Raw genomic sequence first — 9,195 nt, forward strand, 5'->3', positions numbered from 1 at the left:
TTCACATACAGACTACCAGGTGTGAGTCATTATCCCCATCAGCCAGCAAATTTCTGAATGAAAACCCCTCTAAACAAATTAAGTGCAGTACGAAAATCATGACTGGTATTGGAAAAATGTTTTCACCATGAGCAGCAGCATTCCCTTGTCAATAATTAAAGCTAATTATATATATAGCTCCAAAAATAAAATCCTTGAAGATTGACAGAAGCATCTGTGGTTGGAATACTTGTTGGTAAAGACTCTCAGTCTAGAATATGTGAACTTGAAACACAGTTAAAGACAAATAAAGACAGCTGGAATTAATTGAAAACTAGTTAAAAATGTTTAATCCTTTATCCCAAGGGCTTTCTCATGTCAAAGTTAGTGAGGGAGACTTTCCTAGCTTTAAAGCTGATTGGAAGGTGCCCTTCTGTAGATGTAAATGTATATCTAGAATACACTACCTTAACCACAGGCTGCTGTCAATAGGTGCGTTCGAGAACAACAGAGCCTCGTCTGGAATGCAGACAAGCGTCCGGCTGTGCTGATGGGTGGCTTTACAAGTCTGTTGTGAAACTAGACTGAGCTGCTTGCCCGCAACTTAAGGAGATGGCTGGCATTGGGTTTGTGTTATGAAACGTATTATATACATAATGAAAAATATATAAAATCAACTTTTCTTTGGAGTTCTGTGTATTGGACTGATGAAGTGGCTCATAGTTGGTTCAGTTACATCTATTAATAACCTGAATTGATGGATTGATTTTATTTAATTTTATTTAATTCTCAAGGCATACAAAAACTCCAACCACTAACAATCACAATGAAATAATAAACAGACATTTTTTTTCAAAAGGATAAAAAAAATCTATCAAGATTGGAGGAAAACTGGGGTTCACTGGTCTGGTGCAATAACACACATTTAAAAGATTCACAAAAAGATACATTTCAACAGAAAGGTATTCCTGGTTTATGTCTTTGGCAGAAATACCATTAGAGGTAATCATTCAGCAAAGAGAGATGATCCTTCACCTCATTATATACATGCTAGACACCTTGATTGAGAAACACTCTCAGGTGTGCAGCAACACAGGTTGGCCCGGCCACCAGCAAAGATCCTCTTTGTAACAGGAAAGCTCACTCACACCAGAAAAATAGTAAAACCCTTAAGATCCTAACATATATTATATTGTTCTCTTGTTTTATAATATCTCAAATATTGTTTTAAGGTTTGGGAAAACACCTATAAAACATGTTTGCAGTCATTGGGTACACAACTGAAAAGAGCAATAAGATATCTCCACAAAGTTGGTTGTTAAGATTATACTAAGTCACTGATCCTAAAGTCTAAATTATTAAAATGTACAGCTCTCATAGCTTTTAAAACATCACAAATAGTTTTTTAAAGATAAAATAAAATTATTATCTAAGAATATTCAAAAACGTATAATTTAAAGGGAAGGAATACCTAAGTTACGATATAAAAAGAACTTTAAGACAAAGAAAATGTGCTTCAGTAAGAGTTAAAATTATAAATATATATAAAATATAAATATAAAGAAATATAAGGAAATTATTTTCTTGAATTATGAGAGCTATGAAACCAAGGTACATTGTTGAACATGTTGGAATTTACAAATACTCAAGGAAACAAATGTAAAAGTATATCCTGTCTGATGTTAAAAAAGAAAAGAGGTGGGACAAAATAAGTGTAAAATTCTACCCACTCCTTTCTGATTATGTACTTTTATGTAAGATAATAATATATACATATTCAGCACTGGTTCCCCCCAGGGCTGTGTTCTTTCTCCTCTGCTCTTCTCCCTGTACACCAACAGCTGCACCTCAAGTCATCAGTCTGTCAAGCTCCTGAAGTTCACGGACGACACCACTCTCATCGGACTGATCTCTGATGGTGAGGAGTGGGAGGCTGACCATCTGGTGACCTGGTGCAGGGAGAACAACCTGGAGCTCAACGCTCTAAAAACAGTGGAGTTGGTTGTGGACTTCAGAAAGAGCGCAGCCCCAGCTACCCCAATCACACTCTGTGACTCCACCATTGACACTGTGGAGTCTTTCCGCTTCCTGGGAACTATCATCTCCCAGGACCTAAAGTGGGAGCTGAACATCGACTCCCTCACCAAAAAAGCCCAGCAGAGGATGTACTTCCTGTGGCAGCTGAAGAAATTCAACCTGCCCAGGACAATGATGGTGCAGTTCTACTCCTCCATCATTCAGTCCATCCTCACTTCCTCCATCACCATCTGGTACGCTGGTGCCACCACTAAGGACAAGAGCAGACTGCAGCGTGTCATCCGGTCTGCAGAGAAGGTGATTGGCTGCAACCTCCCATCTCTCCAGGAGCTGCACGCCTCCAGGACTCTGAGGCGTGCAGAGAAGATTGTGGCTGATCCCTCGCACCCCAGTCACAGATTATTTCAGACACTTCCCTCTGGCAGGAGGCTGCGGTCCATCTGGACCAGAACCTCCCGTCACAAAAACAGTTTTTTTCCCCATCTGCTACCGGCCTTATCAACAAGGCCAAGAGCCGCCCGTGACACTGGACAATGTTTCTCTCCCCATTTCTCTCCCATATATATATATATTCTATCTTATTTTGTTTTTCGTCTGCACCAACAACACCAAGTCAAATTCCTTGAAAGTGCAAACCTACTTGGGAATAAACTTGATTCTGATTTACAGTAACAGTACAGTCTGAAAAGACTGTACTTTTTTTTTTATAACACATTGTCTTTCTTTATGCTTTTTTGAAATAAACAGATAACTAACTAAAAAATAACTAAACGTATCTGCAATACTCCAGAGCACTAGGAGGAGTAAACTATTAACTCACATGAGACCAAGGTGAAGAAAATATGAAGAAAATTTCTTTGAGTTTCTCAGATGTTCCAGCTGCATAGGTGATGGCAATGTTTTTATGTTTAGTCTTTTTCATATCTTGCTTAGTTTTGTTTCTGGGTTTCCTCACTGCTTTAATAAAAGCCCAGATAAAATATCTACAGTTTTGGATAAATTATTTGATCTGACCATCTTCTTTTTTCTTTTAAAACATAAAATATGTGCTCCAGTGAGTGATGAGAATCAAATGGAATGTACGGTTCTGGAGTGACTGTGATTCATTGGAAAGAGTAATCCTCTCATACCCCAAATTGCATAACAATCTTCATATTGGTTTGAATATGTATACATTTGAGAAAGAGGCTGAGTGAATTTTTCTGTAGTATGAAGCATCTGTAGTGGTCAATTTGACTAAAATGGCATTGCATAAATTCACTCCATTTACCATCTGTGTGCATTTGTTTCTTGTTAACCTGAATGTTAAGGCTACTGTTTCTTTCCATGTGCACTGAACTATCCAACAAAAGATAGCTTTTGGTTTTTAGTGATCTATCTGGTGAACTTGATGTTGATGTGTCTTGTGATACCCTCTATTTCAATCACCTGGATTTAGACCAAAGTAGCCTATCTGTCACATATTTGATCCAGTTCCCCAGTGGCATTCCCTTAAAGGAATTCAGGGCTCACTTCCACTTCAACCATGTAGAGATCGGCAACAATCAGTGACACTGGAGATCTAAAAGCAAAGCTATGATTCTGTAGAAGAAAAAAAATTCTTGACATAGATCAAACCTGATCTTTTTGTAGAAATCTGCATCTTAATCAAACATTTATCTAAACGTTTTCCTCGCCTCTAATGTTGGTATACATGTAAAGAGCAAGTGATATCAAACGTTGCTCAAAACCTTTATCTAATGTTGCTTTTTTTCCCTGTGTAATGTGATGTGAGGCAAGAAAATACTGACCATGTGTTTGCTAAAGTTATATGTTGCTGAGGGAATACTGGCACCATAAATTTTGCTTGTGCTGTCTTCCCCAAGATGGTAGAAGCAGGAGAGTGTTTTGGGAAATGTAGAGGTAGGAAATTATTATTTTTTTTTTTTATTCCTCAATAACGTCAAGGAAAACACTGCACACAAAGCATTTTTGGTTAACATTGCTTTAGTTTATGTTTGCAGTCTACAAGAACTCCAACAACTAGATACAGTGTTCTGCATGAAACATCACACAACAACTGGAATAAGGAAATAGAAAAACAATCAATTGAATGCAGTACAAAAAAAAAAAAAGACACAAAAAAAACAATATACTCCTTACATATAATTGATCAGTATCATTGTGTGGTTCTTCAAAATGAAACATGAGCTTCCTGGTAGTTAGGTCTAAATCCCATTTGCCCCTTCCCTCCTCATGTTTAACCCCGACTCTTTGTTTTGCAAATTCACAGTATGGGCTAGAGCATCACAGTTGCTCTTTTGAGGGGGGAAGGGTACGCCCTGCTCCTTTTATAAGACGAATCTTCCTTTGCTTTAACAGTTTTGAACTTCTTGGTGGAAGCTTCACTTATTTTTTTTTCACTCACAGCAAATTATAAAAAATCTAAGTTAGTTACAGAATGCAATTTAATACAGAAATATTTTGAAAAAATGTACATTTAACCCATTATAGGGCAATTTACCATTTTAGATCACTTGCATACCCCTTAGAAATGGAATCTACCCCCCCACCCCCGAAAGTGAAATCTAGAAGCACAAGTTCAATATCATGCTATTCAGCAAAGATACTGCTACATGCCTGAATGATATATTACCTACTGCAAATTAAGTTGGAAGAAAAGTCAAGAAAAAAAGGTAAAAAGCTAATTGTAAAGTTAAAAAGTAAAGTTAATAAGCCTAGTTAACAATTATATTTAGGTTTATAAACTAAAAAAGTGTTTTTCATGAATTTTTTTATAGAAGCACCTTTGTTATTTTTCATATTATATTCAAGCAAGTTAGCGTTTCTTGTTATTACATTGACATTCATTTTTGCCATCAAAATATCCATGTTTTTTTTTTATGTTACAAAGGTAATAAGGTCTTGGATTCCAATAACACTACTGCGTTGTAATTTTGATTTTTAAAGTATATCACTGAGTGCCCTATAAAGGCTTAATCTAACAATTTAGCTTTAATGGAACAAATATGCTTTAAGGTGGTTTGCGTTTATAGATTTGGATACTCAGCTACACAGTGAGTGAGACAAGAAGCCTAGCACTATTAGACTGGGTGCTAAGTGGAAGGTCACGATTCAGGGTAAATCGGCAAAGATCTTGAGCTGCATCAAGAATATGACCAACAATAACAAAGTGCAACAGTAAATACATCTCCCCATAGAAAAAGCAGTACAAGAATAATAATAATAAAAAAAAATGTGAGTGACAAACCCCCAAATAGCAAGCATCATGAGGCCTGAAGGGAGAACAAATAACAAAGGAACACGAGCACAAGAGCAATAAAGTTCTACCACATCAAACAGGAACTATTAAGGAACCTTTTGAAAAGATTCTACCTGAAATGGTGCAACATGAATTAGCTAAATAGAAATTGTGGAAGAAGAAAAAGCAGCACTGACAGATAAAACAACAATCCCAATGGACAGCAACATCAAGAAGTAGGAACATGAGAAGCTTGAGAAATACCAAGGGCTTAGAGAGGAAATGGAGACGTTGAGGAGATTCAAGGCTTAGTGGTCATCAGCGCACTCGGGGCTATGACCCCGAACTCGGGGGAAATGCTGTAACAAATTCCAAGAGAAACCTCCGTCCAAAAATCGTAGTCCTGGGAATAGCGTAGATGCTGTCCAGACACTAAAGCTCCCAGGCCTCTGGTCAATGACCCCAAGCTTTAAGTGGAACTGCCCAGGTGGATAAAGCAAGTTGAACATACTTACATTTCATTTAGATACAGTCTATCCATGGGGCAATCTTATCAGGATTTGATTAATCAAAATGCTTTGCTGGTTAGATAAAAGGGAAATAATCTTCTTAAACACATTGTAAAACACAAATTTTTCAACTGATAAAAAGACAAAAAACGGAAGACGCCCACTCATAGATTTGCCTCCCTAAAACAAAGCACTAAAAAAACTTGGGCATCATGGCAGAATGTTTGAAAAAGCAAAACATTTATTTACATAACTTGTTACTGCTTAGAACCAAGAAAGACACCAGCCCTTAACCAGTACTTAAAGCACTGTAATGATAAAAAAGGAAGCTTCCATGTCTACAACATGGAACTTATGCATGACCAAATTGAGGCAGCTCAGTTTACAGAGCCATACGTGCAATTAAGAAACAGAAATAATAATCAACTAAGATTTATAATTATTTTTTGCCTAATACATAATTCCTTAGAATGAAGTTTTATGGCGTTCCACATGGTGGAGGCAAAGATCGATACTGAATCTTATACAGTTGATTAAAAGTTTTAGGCTGAATAAAATGTCCACAATTAGCTACATTCTGTTTATGTATAATTGTGATATTTAGCATTAATCCAAAAACTTAAATTCTGATATTTCTGAAAAATGTTTTTATCGGGTCTCAAATGTCCATATGACTGTAATCTAGATATTAGGTTATCCAACACTGGTATTTCCTCTTGGCTGACTCTGGAATTATGAGTGGAATGTTAATAGCATAACTGTTTAATAAAACATTTTCTTGACCAATGTAACAGACCGGTAACAGTGAGGGCATACAAGTTAGAGATAAAGAAAAAAAAGAAGAAAAGAACAAGAAGCTCTACACATCAATAAAGGAAACCAGCCGCAAACAGTAGGCAGCCTCAGCAGGAATGTCTCTAGCACTGATTTTGTTAGCATCCAAACGCAGCACTTTCAGCTTGGAGAAGTTTGTCCCATCATATGTGTCACAGAAACTGCTCAAAGAGAACTCTGGAAAGAGACAGAAATATGAGAATATGTTATAAACATGAGCAGTTAAAAAAATTACAACTGTGAAACCCATCCTCTGACAAGTGGTTATTGCTTGAAAATGAAATGTTAGGCTTTTCTTAAAGGCTGTGTCCGGGTTATACATTCCTTTGTTCCAGTCAAACTAGGCAGGCGTATAATTAAAGTTAGTCCTTCAATTGTGAATAGTTTAATTAGGAACAGATGGGTTCACACTTTTTGAATTCACTGCTCATGCAGCTGCTGGCTTATTTAGTGAAGAAATTCCCAGACAAAATTGTTCAAATACAAGAAATTGACTTGCTTTTTTAACATCACTTATCATAGCATCACTTTGATAATAAGTACAGCTGCATTAAATAGACTTAGACAGACTTTATTTGTCATTTTGTACACAGAGTGTATACAAAAAGAAATTTTGTTCAGTACAGCTCTGAAGACATTTTCATTCTTTAAAGTGCAGCCTTGATAAAGGTATGCAGCAGTGATAATGTAAACATACGACTGTATACTTTAATAGTAATAATTAGAACAATAATAATTAATAACAATTACTATTATAATAGTAATAGTACATATTTCTTTACACATATTCATAAAGGTCTGACAATTTTATAACAAATGTTTTAACAAATGCAACAAATAAAAACAAAAAATCAGCTCAAAGCAAACTTGTACCCCTTGCAAAGCTTAAAGCTGACAGTTTAATAGATTCATCTAGTTGATTAAACAAAAAAACTCGAAAGGTGCGAAGCCAACATAGGCCCCATTATGTCTAAGGTATAGGTCCCAGGTTGAGTAAACAATGTTTGTTGAATTCCTAGGGAAAAATGTGTTATAATCACTAGTCATACCCTCCTGTATCACATTGTGCTATGAGGTCATAGAGGGTTCAGACTCCTTGATCCAAAAAGCAGAATGTCCTTAATGGCATCAAACTTTACAAGGTTATAAAATCGCTTATTGCTTATCTGCTTATTGATTTAATCATAGGATGCGGAAGGCCCAGGAGGATATATTCTGGGTTAAACTGTATGGTAGTATTTGTCTGTTCTGGCTCCTCTCTCGCTACATTAATTTGGATCATTGTTTCCACCTGCATCTATCCTGCCTGCACATACCACATACATATACATATACCACACTCTGTCTGGCTAACTTTGCTAGGTTTTTAAAAGCCTTTAAGTGAGTAAACGTCCAGCATTTCTTGTTCCCTGCCTATCTGCATGTTCTCCATCATGTTTCAGTCTCCTGAAACATCTGGTTCTGCCTCACCCACATCAAATATTCTCCTTGATCCCTGGACATTTACTTTCTTTCTGCTTCCCACTACCATCTCCTTTCTATCCCCTGGATCTGTCAGCCTGTATCTGCTGCTCTTAGTTCAACATTTTTTCCTGTGCTGTGTTAAGAAAGACCCTTGGACCTCATCACTTGTTTCTGCTTTTACTGCTTCAACCAAGTTTCTGTTCCCCAACCATAGATTCCTCACAATACCCAATGTTTGTTACCCTGATGGTTTATCCCTGTGTGCTCAGATTGTGGGGTTTCTCCATTAAACTCCCTCATTTAACCAAGTTGACCTTCTCACTGCCTGGCATGATCACAGCGATGTCATCCTGAGGCCTGTTTCACAGATTTACTCAACCTCTGCATCTGTTTCCGTAGTAACATTCTCCCTAGAGCTAACCTGATTGGGAGAAGGTTTTTCTCAATAAACTTAGTGTCCTCTGTCTCCAAATAATTCAATAGGTCCATTTGACACCTTAGGTGTTAATGCAATCACAGCAGTCTTTTTGACAAGCATCCAATTAAAGAATAGGTGGCATAAATTCACAGAGAATTAAATATTTAGAGGAAGAGGGCTCTCAGACCACGTAGAGGTGTTCTTTATATTCTGAAAGTTATCTTTATATTTTACCTCACAATCCATCACATACATCCACAACCTTATCCACCCTCATATTAACAGCATTACAAGGACCGTGTGTGAAAACATCATTATAGAAAACATCTGCACAGTCAGAATAAGAATAACTTTAATAATCCCATAGGGAAAGTATTTTGAAGGGTAGGTCCTACCTGTACAACCTTTTTTTCTTAATCTTCACCTGCTAACAGCTGTGCTTGTCTCCCGTCAGATTGCACCAAAAAATAATTAATTGATCCACTAACATTAAAGCAGTAAAATAGTTTTCCACCACAACGTTATTGTGACAGACTATGGCAATCTGTTTTGATATTTATTAGTTTGTCTGAAAATGTATTCACAATGTATAAATACATTTTCTCCTTGTCAAAATGAACATTGCAAATAAAATGACAGTCTTCATATCTAAAATAAATATTGTGTCAAATGTTTCTTTGTCATTATTTGGACCAGGAAGAAATTCATTTCAG

Source organism: Cyprinodon variegatus, unplaced genomic scaffold (genome assembly GCF_000732505.1).
Source record: "Cyprinodon variegatus isolate N-32 unplaced genomic scaffold, C_variegatus-1.0 Scaffold293, whole genome shotgun sequence".
NCBI lineage: Eukaryota > Metazoa > Chordata > Actinopteri > Cyprinodontiformes > Cyprinodontidae > Cyprinodon > Cyprinodon variegatus.